Below are 16,235 nucleotides of genomic sequence, written 5' to 3'. Positions count from 1 at the left end.
AAGGGCTGATAGGGCACATCTGTCCAGTGATGGATGGTAATTAGTCTTTGGGTGGTGAACAGAAATCAAGATATAATGATGTATACCTGAAATTTGTATAGTGTTATAAACCAATGTTACCTCAAATAAAGAAACAAAGAAAATAAATAAATAAATAAATAGGTAGTTGAAGCCATTGTAGGATCTTGAGAAGGACAGAGAGAGGACTGTCTCCGGAGTCAAACATCTTGACTCAAATTAGTAACTTGGTGACTTTAAGCACTTTAGTTCACTGACTCTTAATTTTCAGATGTTTTCCATTCCCCTTTCAAATGGCTTTGGTAATCTGGACAGTTTTCTGGTTTTCCATCCCATCCAACGACAACTGTGGGAGTTTTGTGAGAGACTATTCTAAGTCTCCTCTACTCAGATCCCTCTGAACCGTTTCTAACTTACTGCCTGGGCAGCACCATTTTGGACATAGCATTTGTTTTCTTTTTGTGATCAAACATATTTATTAATAGGATGCCTGATTCTGTGAAAAGCAGGCTTGAAGGCTGGTCATTCTAACTCTCAAGGTGCAGTGTGTTATTAGGACAGCTGCCTGCAGCTCTATCTCTTGACCTGGAGTGCACACCCTGGTCATGTCATGGCACTGTAGCTCAACGGGCTGGTAATTGGGGCCGGTGGCATGTAATTTGGCCCTCCCCTCTCAAAGGGGAACAAACTTGGGTCCTGCTTGGTGGGCTCTTCCTGCTGAGCCTCAAGCACGGACCTGATGGCGTCCCTCTCCATCTCATGCTTTCGCTGCTTGTACAGCAACCACTTTTTCAGAAGCAGAGCTCTCCTCTTACCCTCTTCAAAAAGGAACTCCACCTGAGGCCGCTGTCTTGCTTTATTCAAGAACCTCACAGGAGTAATAAAATCTTCGATGGGAATTATCTCTTGGCTAGTTTTCCCGGTAGTCGGATCCTCTTTGTTAAAAGGTCATTACCTGCTTGGTCTTTTTAGGATTTACCTTCTTTCGCAGAAAGGGTCTGCTGTCATGGGAATGAGTTCCAGAAGGTCAACAATGAAGCTCGCTGGTGGGTGTCTCTAATTTGTGACTACCGAGTTCACAGAGTGGCCATGGCTGACCGGCTGCTTCCGGGCGCACGCCCCTCCGTGGTCAGTCCCGAGGTGCCCGGCAAGGAGGTGCCCACATAGGGTTTCTTTAAGGAGAGTTTGAAATATTACTAGTTTGTGCCAGGAAAAATGAGGAATAAACCTCACTGCCCAGAGATTCCCATAATCTTATCTGATAGACTCTGTGATGAAATAGGGATATGCAAGGCATCATAATTTAGGGGAAATGGAAAAATATATTTGTTTAATATTTCCAAAATATTGTCTCTGTTACATTATTATTAGATGAGGCATTTAATTGAGTTTATCATGGCACCAAACTGAAGGTGAGCTGAGTGGAGAGAGGCTGGAAGCAGGTCATATACTTTATGCTTACTTTCAGCTAACCATTTAATTAGAGTATGATGTGCTTCGTGTAGGGAAATTCTAGAAAATTCAATATAATTTGTAATTTCCCTGGAAAAAACCAACTCAAAATATAATTTTTACTGATAGTTGGCCTGAAGTATCATCTTTATGTATAAAAGATTAAAATTTTTCTCTGAACACAAATTTATAGAGCCCTCTATTAATCATCGTAAACTTTCTTCTGGAATTCAAAAATTCTTTTAGAAAGAAGAGAGAAAATGGATATTTTCCCTCCATAGAGTGTAGATGAATCTTTGGTATAAATCATGTGAATTTATATTGAATAACCAGACAGTTTATTAATTCTAGCAGTGTTTAGCTCAAAGCAATTTTATGTGCAATATAATTTGTCTTGAAGACAATACAGCATTCTACTGTTTTTTTTCTTCTTTTTTGATTGAGGTAACTCTGTCTTATAACATTATATAAATTTCAGATGTACATCATTATATTTCAATTCCTGTGTAGATTACATCATGTTCACCACCCAAAGACTAATTACAATCTATCACCACACAAGTGTGCCTAATCACCCCTTTCACCCTCCTCCTCCCCCTTTCCCCTCTGGTAACCACCAATCCAATTTCTGTCTCTATGTGATTGTTGTTGTTTTTATCTTCTATTTATGCATGAGATCATACAGTATTTGGCTTTCTCCCTCTGACTTTTTTCGCTTAGCATAATACCCTCAAGGTCCATCCATGTTGTCACAAATGGCTCGATTTCTTCGTTTCTTATGGCTGAGTAGTATTCCATTGTGAATACAAACCACATATTCTTTATCCATTCATCCATTGATGGACACTTAGGTTGTTTCCAAGTCTTGGCTATTGTGAATAATGCTGCAATGAACATAGAGGTGCATGTATCTTTAAGCATTTGTGTTTTCATGTTCTTTAGATAAATACCAGCAGTGGAATAGCTGGATCGTATGGTAGTTCTGTTCTTTTTTGAGAAATCTCCATATTTTTTTCCATAGTAGCTGTACCAGTTTGCACTCCCACCAGCAGTGTATGACAGTTCCCTTCTCTCCACATCCTCTGCAACACTTATTTCCTGTCTTGTTAATTATAGCCATTCTGATGGGAGTGAGGTGATATCTCATTGTAGTTTCGATTTGCATTTCACTGATAGTTAATGATGATGAACATCCTTTCATGTGCTGTTGGCCATCTGTATATCTTCTTTGGAGAAATGTCTGTTCAGATCTGCCTATTTTTTAATTGGGTCGTTGGTATTTTTGTTGTTGAGATGTGTGAGTTCTTTGTATATTTTGGATATTAACCCCTTATCAGATATATGGTTTGCAAATTTCTTCTTCTAATTGTTAGGTTGTCTTTTCATTTTGTTGATGGTTTCCATTGCTGTACAGAAGCTTTTTAGTTTGATGTAGTCCAATTTGTTTATTTTTTCTATTGTTTCCCTTGCCCCAACGGACATAGTATTTGAAAATATGCTGCTAAGACTGATGTTGAAGAGTATACTACCTATGTTTTCTTCTAGAAGTTTCATGGTTTGAGGTCTTCGATTCAAGTCCTTAATCCATTTTGAGTTAATTTTTGTATATGGTGTAAGATAATGGTCTACTTTCATTCTTTTGCATGTGGCTGTCCAGTGTTCCCAACATCATTTATTGAAAAGACTTTCCTTTCGCCATTGTACGGTCTTGGCTCCCTTGTCGAAAATTAGCTGTCCAAGATGTGTGGGTTTATTTCTGGGCTCTTGATTCTGTTCCATTGATCTATGTGTCTGTTTTTGTGCCAACAGCATGCTGTTTTGGTTACTATAGCTTTGTATATTTTGAAATCAGGGAGTGTTCTACTGTTCTTTTTCTATTTCCAGAGCTGAAAGCTTCAGATATTTGTTGTTTTGTATTAACTTTGCTTTGTTTCATTATATTTACCTTTAATATTTCAAGACTTTCCCCACAGTAGAAAGGGTAGGCAATACATTATAATATGACCCAGTGTACTTTGTACACTTAGGCTGAAGATCTATTTAGTTCTAATCACTCTCTCTCCTCCTTTGGCTCCTGTAATACTTTTCTCTTCTGATTTTTCCCTTAACTGCTTGACTGGATGATTCCCCTTTACCCTTTCAGTCTCAAAATGTTGATATTCACTCCAACTCTATTCCATAGATTCAATCATCTTCTACCTACATCTTTTTCCTGAGCTACAGATCCTATTTAAAATGACTTATGGTATCAACATCTTGGTCTGGATGCACCAAAGTTGCCTCATATTGCAACATATCCAAATGTGAAACTTCTTATATTTCCCCCTGAATTGCCCTGAAACATCATCATCCACCATTATGAAGCTAGAACACTTGGCACATCTGTGAAATGCTATTTTCATTGCTATTGCTACTGCCCTAATTTAGGACCTGTTTTATCTTTACTGAAGTCACAAATAAATTTACCAAAGACCTTATTAAGTACACAAGTTTAATTCACTGAAATTAAAGATTGAACAGTATATAAAGGCTTAGAGATGACAAGTTATACATCTTAATGAGCAATAATAAGCATTGTAAAATCATTCCATTTGTAATCACTTGATCATTAGAAACTTCTTAGCCCTTCTATTTCCCTTAGTTTCAGTGTCATGGCTATATAGTTATTTGGCTTTTCTGTAGATAATATTTATACTAAGAGGTCTTTTCCAGGATATGATCCTGTGTCAAATACTGATGTCATGACTTGTGATTATTGACTTCCACTCTTTCACCACCTCAGTGTCAATGTGATCCTAGTGAAATGACCTTAAAGTATATTGGAAGCATCCTTCATATATGTGCCAGCAAATTCTCTTCTCATAAGACAAAAAGTAGTAAAATCTGATGCAAAAGCTTCTTTACCTGCTCTGCCACTTGTTTTATCCCTTTTTTATATTTCTGTTCCAAGCTCCCACTGTTTCTAACTATTCCCAACGTTAACAACTTAGAATACAATCAAAATCCTTTTAGTAGCAAAAAGAATATATATAGTAATATATTTTAATATACTAGAATTTCACATGAAAAGAATTTGAATTTGGGAATGAATTACTGTATTTCATAGGGCTTTGTGTTGTTAATCCAATTTTCATATGCTTATGCTTGTGACATGATAAAATTAAAGTGCTGGTTATCTTTTCTGGATAAGTTGTTAAATGCCTAGTTCACTCCTCTATTCTTTCTGTGTTTCCCTTCCTTCTCTGCCTGGCTTTTTACGTTATTGTTTCTGGCAGGCACATATTTTCCAGAATGAACACTATTGTAAAAAAAAGAAAAAAGGTCTCTGGATTCTTTGTTTAAGGCAGAATGATACACTTCATTGCTTTTGTTTGTTTGTTTTTTAGAAAAGGGTGTCTCAAGAGGTCAATCATTGGCAGGTGAATTTTGAATAGGCATATAAATATAAGGGAGTAGATATGTGCCAATATTGCCCTGAAGGAATCGTATTAGTAATGTATACCTGAATCTACATCTGTGCTTTGTTTCCTCAACTGAACTTAAAGTCTTTGAGATCCCACAATATCTTTGTTGTCTATCCTCCCGCATGGAATGTAGTGTTGTAGATAAAGGAATTTCATAAATATTTGTTGATTCATGATCTAGCTTGCCTCAGAGTTTTATAAAATACTGCATATCCTGAAGAAACAACTTGGCATTAATTGAAAAAAAAAGACCCTTGATTTGTCTTTAGCTTATCTATGATAAACATAATTTTTAATTTACTTCAGTCACTTACTGTGAAAAGTTATTCATTAATGGAGTAATTATAGTGGGGAAAAAACCCAGAACTGATCATGAAATAGTGTTACTAATTTAATGGAAATCTAAAGAAGCCAGGTGTAATGGCATTTCAAATCAGTACTATTCATTAACTTATAGCCATTGTATTATGCACAGTACCTAACTCAGTGAGAATCTTGAATGTGTGTAATTATAGTAATTCCTTTTCCTCATTCTATCCTCAAGACCTACTTTGAGGAAAATAAATGGCAGTTTATATACTTCCAGTTATATCTGTGACGTTTCTTTAGGTTTTACATTATTTAGCTCACATACCAAGAATAATCAGTTATACTGTTTCTTTCTTGCAATGGAAAACAAAATGCTCTCACATTTTGGTTGCAGTGATTAACTTTGGTGATCTTAAAGTAATGTGCTATATATGTAACAAAAAAATTAATGATATAATTTTCCGAGGGTATACCTGTATATGCTGTGTCTCTTCCTCCATCTCTAAATCTTAGAGCATTTAGTTCCTGACAAATCACTGTTTATATTAGTGGTACATAAGCATTTCTCATTTCTGGAATCAGAGGAATTCCTGCAAAGCTTTATATAAGTAAAATAATATGTTAAATACACTAAAGGGAACCAAATATTTCAGGAAAATATAGAGTGAGATATTTTGTGAAATGCAGCCATCGTCACTTTTCTGAATATAAATACCAACATTAATTTTGGTGCCAGATGCTTCGTTTCTTGTTTTTGTATTGACATGTAGTTTATTTATGATGAAATTAATCAATTGTAGTTGTACAATTTTATGAGTTTTAACAAGTGTATACTATACTGAAACTACCACCATAATCAAGATATAAAACATTCCTATCATCTGAAAAAGTTTCCTTATGTGCATTTGTAATCAATCCCCTCCATACTCAGGCCCCAAGCCATTCTTTGATTTGTTTGCTTTCACCATAGTTTTGCATTTTCTAGATTTTCATAATAATAGAATCATATAGATTCATAATCATAATGATTCATTATAGAATCATTCTTTTGTGTCTTTGCTTTAGTCATTTAGCATAATGTTTGAAATTCATCCATATTATCAGTTGTTCATTCTTTTTATTGCTAAGTAGCATTTCTTTTTATGGATCTAACATGATTTGCTTTTGTGTGGACATAAGTTTTCAACTCCCATGGATAAATATCAAGGAGCATGATTGCTGGATCATATATGGTAAGAATATGTTTAATTTTGTAAGAAACCACCCACTGTCTTCCAAAGTGGCTGTACCATTTTGCATTCCCATCAGCAATGAATGAGAGTTCCTGTTTGTTCCACATCCTGCTCAGCATTTGGTGTTGTCAGTCTTCTAGATTTTGGCCATTCTAGTAGGTGTGCAGTGGTATCTCTTTTCTAATTTTAATGAAATCAGCTTATCAAGCCTTTCTTTCATGGATGACACCTTTGGTGGTGTTTCTAAAAAGTAACTGCCAAACCCAAGGCCATCTAGATTTTCTCCTATGTTATTTTCTAGGAGTTTTATAGTTTTGCATTTTATATTGAGATCTGTGATCCATTTTGAATTAACTTTTGTGAAGGGTGTAATGTCTGTGTCTAGATTCATTTTTTTGCATGTTGATGTCCAGTTGTTCCAGTACCATTTGTTGAAGAGACTGTCTTTGCTCTGTTGTATTGCCTTTGTATCTTTGTCGAGGATCAGTTAACTATGTTTATGTGGGTCTAGTATTTCTGGTCTCTCTCTTCTGTTCCATTGATCCATTTGTCTGTTCTTTCACCAATACCATATTTTCTTGATTACTATAGCTTTATTGTAATTCTTAAAGTCAGGTAGTGTCAGTCCTGCAACTTTGTTTTTCTCTTTCAATATTGTGTTGACTATATTGGGTCTTTCTCTTCTCCAGGTAAACTTAAGAATCAGTTTGTCAATATCCACAAAATAGCTTGCTGAATTTTTGATTTGGATTATGTTAAATCTATAGATAAATTAGGAAGAACTGACATCCTGAAATATTGAGTCTTCTTATCTGTGAGCATAGAATATTTCTCCATTTATTTACTTCTTTGATTTGTTTCATCAGAGTTTTGTATTTTTCCTCATATAGATCTTGTACATATTTTGTTAGACTTATACCTAAGTATTTCATTGTGGGGGATGCTAATGTAAATGGTGTTATGTTTTTAATTTCAAATTTCACTATTAATTGCTGGTATACGGGAAAGCAATCGACTTTTGTATATTAACCTGGTACCCTACAACCTTGCTGTAATCACTTCTTAGTTCCAGGTGGTTTCTGTCAATTCTTTTGGATTTTCTGCATAGACAATACTGTCATCTGCAAACAAAAACAGTTTTTTTTTTTTTTTTGGAAGATTATCCCTGAGCTAACATCCACTGCTAATCCTCCTTTTTTTGTTGAGGAAGATTGGCTGTGATAAGTCTGTACCCAGGATCCGAACCGGCAAACCCTGGGCCACTGAAACAGAACACGTGAGCTTAACTGCTACGCCACTGGCCAGCCCCAGAAAGACAGTTTTAGTTCTTCTTCTCAATCCATATACCTTTTATTTCCTTTTCTTGCCTAATTATATTAGCAAGGACTTCCAGTACAATGTTGGAAAGCAGTGGTATGAGGGTCATCCTTGCCTTGTTCCTTATCTTAGTGGGAAAGTTTCAAGTTTCTCACCATTAAATATATTAGCTTCCTAATACAGCTAAGAATATGTATTTTGTACATATTCTTTATCAAGTTGAGGAAGTTCTCCTTCATTCCTAGTTTACTAAGGATTTTTATTATGAGTGGATGTTGGATTTTGTTAAATGCTTTTTCTGCATCTATTTATATGATCATGTGGTTTTTCTTCTTTAGCCTGTTAATGTGATGGATTATATTAATTGATTTTTGAATATTGTACCTGCCTTGCATACCTGGGATAAATCCCACTTGGTAGTGGTGTATAATTCTTTTTATACTTTGTGCATTCGATTTGCTAATATTTTGTTGAGGATTTTTGCGTGTATTATCATGAGACTATTGGTCTTTAGTTTTTTGGGGTTTTTTTTTCAATGTTTTAGTCTGGTTTTGGTATTAGGGCATTACTGGCCTCATAGAATGAGTTAGATGTGTTCTCTCTGCTTCTGTCTTCTGCACAAGATCGTAGAGAACTGACATACTGTCTTCCTTAAATGGTTGGTAGAATTCACCAATGAACCTGTCTGGGCCTAGTGCTTTCTGTTTTGGAAGATTATTAATTATTAACTTAATTTCTTAATAGGTGTGTCTATTCAGATTGTCTGTTTCTTCTTATGTGAGTTTTGGCCAGTTGTGTCTTTCAAAGAATTGGTCTGTTTCATCTAGGTTATCAAATTTGTGGGCATCAAGTTGTTCATAGTACTCTTTGTTTATACTTTTAAAGTCCATAGGATCTGTAGTGATGTCCTCTCTCTCACATCTGATATTAGTAATATTTGTCCTTGGTTAGAGGCTTATCAATTTTATTGATTTTTTTCAAAGAACCAGCTTTTGATTTTGTTAATTTTCTCTCTGATTTCTTGTTTTAAGTTTAACTGATTTCTGCTCTAATTATTATTATTTCTTTTCTTCTGCTTACTTTGGCTTCAGTTTGCTCTTCTTTTTCTAGTCTCCTAGGGTGGAAGCTTAGATGATTGATTTTAGATCTTTCTTCTTTGCTAATGTATGCATTCAATACTATAAATTTCTCTGTACTGACTGCTTTTGCCGAATCCCACAAATTTTGATATGTTGTGTTTTCATTTTTATTTGGTTCAAAATATTTTTAAATTTTTCTTGAAATTTTTCTTTTTCTTTTTTTTTTTACCTATGTGTTATTTAGAAGTATGTTATTTAATGTCCAAGTATTTGGGTATTTTCCAGCTATCTTTCTATTTTTGATTTCTAGTTTAATTCCATTGTGATCTGAGAGCATAAAACACTTGTTAAAGTGTGTTTTATGGTCATAATATGGTCAATTTTGGTGAATGTCCATGTGAACTTGAAAAGACTGTGTATTCTGCTATTGATAGGTGAAGTCATCTATAGATCTCCAGTATATCCAGTTGATGGTGTTGTTGAGTTCAACTATGTCCTTACTGATTTTATGCCTGCTGGGGCTGTCCATTTCTGATAGAGGGTGTTGAAGTCACCAATTATAATGTGGATTCATCTGTTTCTCCTTGCAATTCTATCAGGTTTTGCCTTATGTATTTTGACACTCTATTGTTAGGTGCATACATAATAAGAATTGTTATGTCTTCTTGGAGAATTGACCCCTTTATCATTATGTAATGTTCTTCTTTATCCGTTATAATTTTCCTTGCTCTGAAGAGGTTTTCTTTTGATTTTATTTTCTCAGTAAAGTAATAAACATGGCTATTGATTGAGAGTGGTGTGGGAAATGGTGTGCTGGAGGAGAAAGAAGAAGGTCTGAAAGAGTCATCTCGGAGAATGGAACGTATATTTTTCTCCCAATCAAATGAAGCTGCTTTGTTTGGTTTTAGACACAGAGTTAAATTCAGCCAGAATTGGGATTTTTTCAGTTAAGTACAATAAGCAGGAAAAAGAGAATGATTGTAATAAGTGAACACACTGTAAGTTATAAATTCTAAATTGCTCCTGGCCATAGAAATGTATAAAGAATTTTAATTTTATGAAGTAGCATGATGCTAACACCTAAACCCAATTAAGATAGTACCAAAATTAAAAAGAAAAATTAACTCTCTCACGTGTCTATGTATGTCTAAGTATAATATTACATAAGAGAATACCTCAATTTAATCAAAGGATAATGCCTATGACCTAGTAGAATCTATTCTAGGAATAGAAGGATGATTAAATATTAGGAAATCAACCAGTATAATTCATCGCATCAATAAATTAAGTGGCAAAAAAACTGTATTAGTACATCACTAAATACTGAAAATCTATTTGTGGCCTAAATATATTTTCAATATCTATTAAGATTTTCTGACTAAGACTCCATTTTTAGGGAAATTTCAATAAGTAGCCTTTATTTTGTTAACGCCGTGTTCTCTCTATCTAATTAAGGCAATCTATTTGCTCTGTTCAAAGTTTTATCTGATCAATTTCCTTATGTACAAAATGAAGATTATAATAATGAATGGAGATAATATGCCTAAATCATGTTGTTATGACTTAAATGATATAACATTTTTAATAAACTGTAATAATTAAAACATGATTCATTAATTATTAAGGAAGTGTAAATCAAAACTACAATGAGATATCACCTCACATCTATCAGAATGGCTATTTTTAAAAAGACAAGAAATATCAAATGTTGGAGAGGATATGGAGAAAAGGGAACCCTCATACACTGCTGGTGGGAATGCACACTGGTGCAGGCACTATGGAAAACAGTATGGAGATTTCTCAAAAAATTAAAAATAGAACTACCCTATGATCTAGTTATTCCACATCTGGGTATTTATCCAAAGAACATGAAAATGCTAATTTGAAAAGGTATATGCACCCCTATGTTCATTGCAGCATTATTCACAATAGCCAAGGCTTGGACACAACCTAAATGCCTATTAATGGATGAATAGATAGAGAAGATTTTGTGTATATATACATATATATGGAATACTACTTAGCCATAAAAAGGTAAAATCTTGCCATTTGTGATAACATGGATGGACCTTGAGGGTATTATGCTAAGTGAAGTAAGGCAGACAGAGAAAGACAAATACTGTATGATTCCACTTATAAGTGGAAGATAAAAAGCAACAAACACATAGATAAGGAGAACAGATTGGTGGCTACCAGAGAGGAAAGGGTGGGGAGAGGGCAAAAGGGGTAAAGGGACACAGATGTATAGTGACAGACAAAACCTAGACTATTGGTGGTGAACGTGATGCAGTCTATACAGAAGCTGAAATATAATAGCGTATATCTGAAATTTACACAATGTTATAAATGAACATAACCTCAATAAAATAATTTTAAAAAAGAATTAAAGTTGATACATATTATATATTTGATATTGTTGAAACATAATTATTTGTATAAATTAAAGCTCCATACAAATCTATAATTGCTATTATTATCAGATATGGGGATTATTATAATGTATAAAAGTAATTATATATGTCTATAGTTAACTTGGAGATTTAGGTGTACCACCTGAATTTTACCAATTTAATGTTATCTTGTAATTATATTACAGTATGAAAGTTTATATTTATTGTACTAGTCTGAAGTGTTTTCCCTGTTGAATAAGCCCACAAGTACACAGACTGCATCACTACAAATGTTATACACTGTGGTTAAAACTGAAGTTTCCAAGTACTAGAGACTATAACTAGTGAATTTAACTTAATTATACATTAGGATTGTAAAACTGATTTGATTAGAAAATTGCATGGCTTGTATTTGAATTATCAAGTTTCTTTAGAGCCAGGTTTGCCAAGCACCCACTGGATTGCCTGGCATAAGGTCAACCTCATGTTATTTCAGAAGACTTCGGGAAAATGTAGTATGAGAGACATAGCACATATTTGGAAACTTAAACTTTTATATAATAAGTAACATGTATTTTCAACTTTTAGTAAAATTCTGTTTAAATTTTTTATTCTTGTTTAATTTCCATTCAAGATTCTTTTAATCCAATTGCTTAAAATTTTTATGATTGCTTATTAGTATTGAAAGTATAATACTTGAATCCTAAACTTTGGAATATAATAAGTATAACCAGGCCTTCCTTTGAGAGATGGAGAAATTGAGATCTGGAAAGGTAAAGCGTCCAGGGTCAAAGAGAAAGTTAGTGGCTAATCTGGTACAAGAATGTAGTTTTCCTGTCTTCCCATCTCGTTCTATGTTATTTTACACCAAATTCTTCTGAAATCTGTCATATTTCCTGCAGGACTGGGCTTAACATGCATATGTTTTATACATATTTGAATTTTATTTGCTTGTTTGTTTATTTGGGTATAGTTCAGAGAGTTAGGTAGAATGCTTTGAAAATTCAGCCTTCATAGGCTATTAGACTAACTCCTAATTCACAGCATTTATGTGTTTATCCTTAGATGGCTCCATACCCTTCCTTTTGTTTCAGGTCCACCAAGTCTAATTGATATGTAGAATACCTGGATATAACAATAACCTGGCTATAGGAAACCCTTAGGGCAGCTCTATGATTATTGAAATGATAAAATCCCTTTAAGAAAAAATCATTTTCTGAATGATGGTATTCCTCAAAGTGTTGGCTCAAATCACCTCAAATGTATGAAACTTCAAAATTCAGAAGGACCTTCAAATGTGGAAGAATACAAAGATAGAAACATGTTTCTGTAGTATATTTGGACCCTTCTGGGTTTCCTTATCACAGCATACTTTAAATAAACATTTTAGAGTTAAACACAAATAATACCGCTTCACACAGATTGAATACTTGAGTCAGACATTACCTTCTCTTTTTGTGGTGCTGACTTAATTCTTAATCGTTATCTATAAATATAGAACAAAATTGTTCTCATCAGAATTTAAATAGCATAGGTGGTACCAGTAATTGACTCTTCAGGTCTTTTGTAAAGGTTGAGGAGGAAGAAATGTGTGGTTGGGCTAGATTTTATAAACCTATTGTAATAACTCACATATATTGTTTTCAAAAAAGACATCTATAAAGTTGAGCTTTTAAAATTGCAATAATTTGCTATTACATTATGAAGTCTTTATAAGCTAAAAATCTGTATAAGGCACAGAAGAACTGTATGTTGTACTTTAATATGAAAAGTAAATCTCTTAAAAAATCTCTTAAAATATAAATTTAGCTTGAAATGCCTTGTGGGGTTTTCTTTTAAGGAAAGCCTCAGCAATTTTTAAAAATAGAGAATTACTTGGCAAGATACTAGCAAGTTCAATTTTTTCTGCTTTGGGAAATATGATTTTTTCTCATATATTGATAGATTTATTTGCTTAACATAAGCAGAACAGAATTTAGATGTGTTATTAAAGCTATGTTAAAAATTGATCATTAAAGTACATGCATTATATGTATTTTTATAATGTACATGCATGTGCTTTTATAAGGCATATTAATATCCAATTTTTATTATCAAAAATTTAAACATTTACATAAGTGGAGAGACTGGTATGATGAACTTCCATGTACCAGTCACCCAGCTTCATCAATGATCAACATTTTGCCGATCTTGTTTCATTTATCCTTTTTTCTGTAGTATTATAAAGCAAACCTTAGACAACAAATATTAATAATTATTATCTTTCACTACACAAATCATATTTAAATTTCCTTAATTGTGAAATAAGCAAAATTTCAAACAGGCTGAATCTTTACACAAACCAGTGCATGAAAGATGTTTAGAAGGGGTAAAATAGAGCTGAGCAGTGGGTTCACACTTATTCTGGCTCCTTGGTAAATAACAGCAGAAGTAAGTTCAAGGCTTAAGACTCCTTACTCTTCAATCCCTGCCACAGCAACCCAATGATGCTTGGGTGTATCATATGCACTTGCCTCCTTGTAGAGAATGATGATGGTAGAGTCCATATGAATGGCTGGGCAACACACCCTGCAACATTGTTGCTGGATGGGGTTCCCTGGGAAACTGACTCCCAACTTTGACTAGGATATAGAAGGGTTATAGGGAGTACTGTTGAGATCAATACCTGTGGAATGGAAAAAAGGAAGGAAGCAGGATTAGGCAGAGGGAGAAGTTGAGCTGGTAAGCAGTCTCAACAGAGAAGTCAGTTGACTCTATGGCAAATTCTGGTCAAGGATGAAGGACTTTCTCATCAGTCACTGGGACAGCCCAGGGGCGAATCACCCAGGAATGAGGGTGGACTTTGAGTCAGGAGGCTTTCTTTGGCCAAGGTCATTTCCCTAGGGGCTGACAACGAAAAACTTTCTGTCAGCGGCACTCTCAGCAGCTTGGAGAATAAATCCTTCCTCCCTGAAGCAGAATCTGGGCAGCACATCAGATCATACACTCCAAACAATTTTTAGCAGGGAAATCTGTTTGCACATTTTAGTTTTTTCCTAAGTAGGAAAGTTATTAAATGCTTTTATGTGTCAGGTATTTTACATGCATTATCTTTACTTTTCACATCAACTCTGTAAGATAGCTATTATTATTTTCAAGATGAGGAATCTGAGAGGGTAGGCAGCTTGTCCAAGGTTCACAGTTGGTATACCTGGAAGAATTGAGATTCCAGCCAAATGCTTTCTGACTCCCCAGCTCTTTCTACCAGGCAGCACAGCCTCTCACTACACTACTGTGTCAGTGCACTAGTAATAAAAGCCCTCAAACAGCACATCCATTATTCCTTTTCATTTTTATCTGCCAGTTAGTTTAACAATGTATGTTTTTAAAATTTAAAATTATGCTTATTTAAGACCTTCCAAACCTATTTGAAATTCAACTGAAACAACTCAAGGTTGAGTAGATTTCCCAAATAGGTTAGAACATGTTCTCTATACTTCTTCAGATCTTATTGAAGCCAGGAGGTTAAAAAAAACAAAAAAACTAACCCAAAGCATATTAATGTCTCTGTGATGATTTCTCTTTTGGATTTGCTGTGCTTTGGAGAAGAAACACTGGATAATCAGTATGAATCATTGCTAACCATTATTCCCAGCCTTTTTAGTTGCTGAATGGGAATAGGGGAAGCTGAGTTCTATTCATAACTCCTGCAGTATTTCTCCCTGAATGATCTATGGAAATCCACTTAACCCACTGTATACTTTTGTTTCCTTCCTTGAAAATGGCTGTAACGATATCCATTTTTCCCTTACTGTAAATGACAATTATAAGAAAAGATTAGATGCTTTGTGAATGCTTTGAAGCAACTCCAAAATAACGGATGTTACTTAACACTTTGTTAGTTAATCAAATTTATTAATTGTTATCCCTCTATTAATTTTATCAGATAATATAAAATCTGTGGAAATACATTGCAAAGAAACTTTGTAAGCAAACTCACTAATACATTACTGAGCATTTTTTTCAGCAGGTTGAGTCTGACTATTAAAAAGGCATTTGACAGACATAGTAAGCAGAATAATGGCCCTCAAAGATGTCCACACCTTAGTCCCCCAAACCTGTGAAATTTTACCTTACATGACAAAAGAGACTTTGCAGATGTGATTAAGCTAGGGATTTTAAGATGGGAATGTTATCCTGGGTAATACAGGTGGGCCCAATGTAATCACAAACATCCTTATAAGATGGAGCTAGGAATATCAGAATACGAGAGAGATTTGAAGATGCTATGCAGCTAGCTTTGAAGGTAGAGGAAGGGACCATGAGCCAAGGAATGCAGTTCACCTCTAGAAGCTGGGAAAGGCAAAAAAAAAAAAAATTCTCCTAGAGCCTCCAGAAGGAATGCAGCTCTGATGACACCTTGATTTTAGTCCAGTGAGAGTTCTGAGTTACAGAACTATAAAATAATAAATTTGTGTTTTTTTTAAAACCAATAAATTGTGGTAATTTGTTATAGCAGCAATAGAAAACTAATGCAATGGGACTATCATTTCATTTAACCACTGGATCTTGGTCCATATGAAATAATAAGTTGTCCTTAATGTCAAGTCTGAGGACCACACTTGGAAGGCAGCGAGGTCCCTGTGTGCCTCAGGTTGCCTCCATTGCCTCTGTCCATCTCCAGATTAAGTGCAGTCTCAGTCTATAAGCTCTTTCCTGGAAGATCTGTCTTATTACCACTTCTTGGTTAGTTAAAGTATGGGGTATGAGCAGTTATGCTCCTCTAAGAATTCTTAGAAAAGCCTTCCCTTTGAGATTTCTGTTCCACTTAGACCACAGGATGATTGCCTGGCCTTTAGTGTGTCATTGTCTTGGTCCTGATGCCTTTATCTACTCTGAGTGTCTATGGAAACCTCTCTTCCTCCTCTGAAAATCTCCTGTTGCTTCTTGTTGAGAATCCTTTAGGGACCTCTTTATCCTCTTTCTTTGGATCAG

General features: G+C 34.6%; 1 protein-coding gene and 1 pseudogene across 41 annotated transcripts in view; one reads left to right on the top strand and one right to left on the bottom strand.

Annotated features, from left to right (window-relative positions):
• Nucleotides 1–16,235, top strand: part of ANKS1B (ankyrin repeat and sterile alpha motif domain containing 1B) — a 1,029,975-nt gene that overhangs the window by 315,081 nt on the left and 698,659 nt on the right. The window lies entirely within an intron of this gene.
• Nucleotides 497–3,249, bottom strand: LOC103560899 (large ribosomal subunit protein mL40 pseudogene; annotated as a pseudogene).

The sequence above is a fragment of the Equus przewalskii genome, chromosome 29 (genome assembly GCF_037783145.1).
Source record: "Equus przewalskii isolate Varuska chromosome 29, EquPr2, whole genome shotgun sequence".
Classification (NCBI taxonomy): Eukaryota; Metazoa; Chordata; class Mammalia; order Perissodactyla; family Equidae; genus Equus; species Equus przewalskii.
This window is presented reverse-complemented; position numbering and strand designations above follow the sequence as displayed.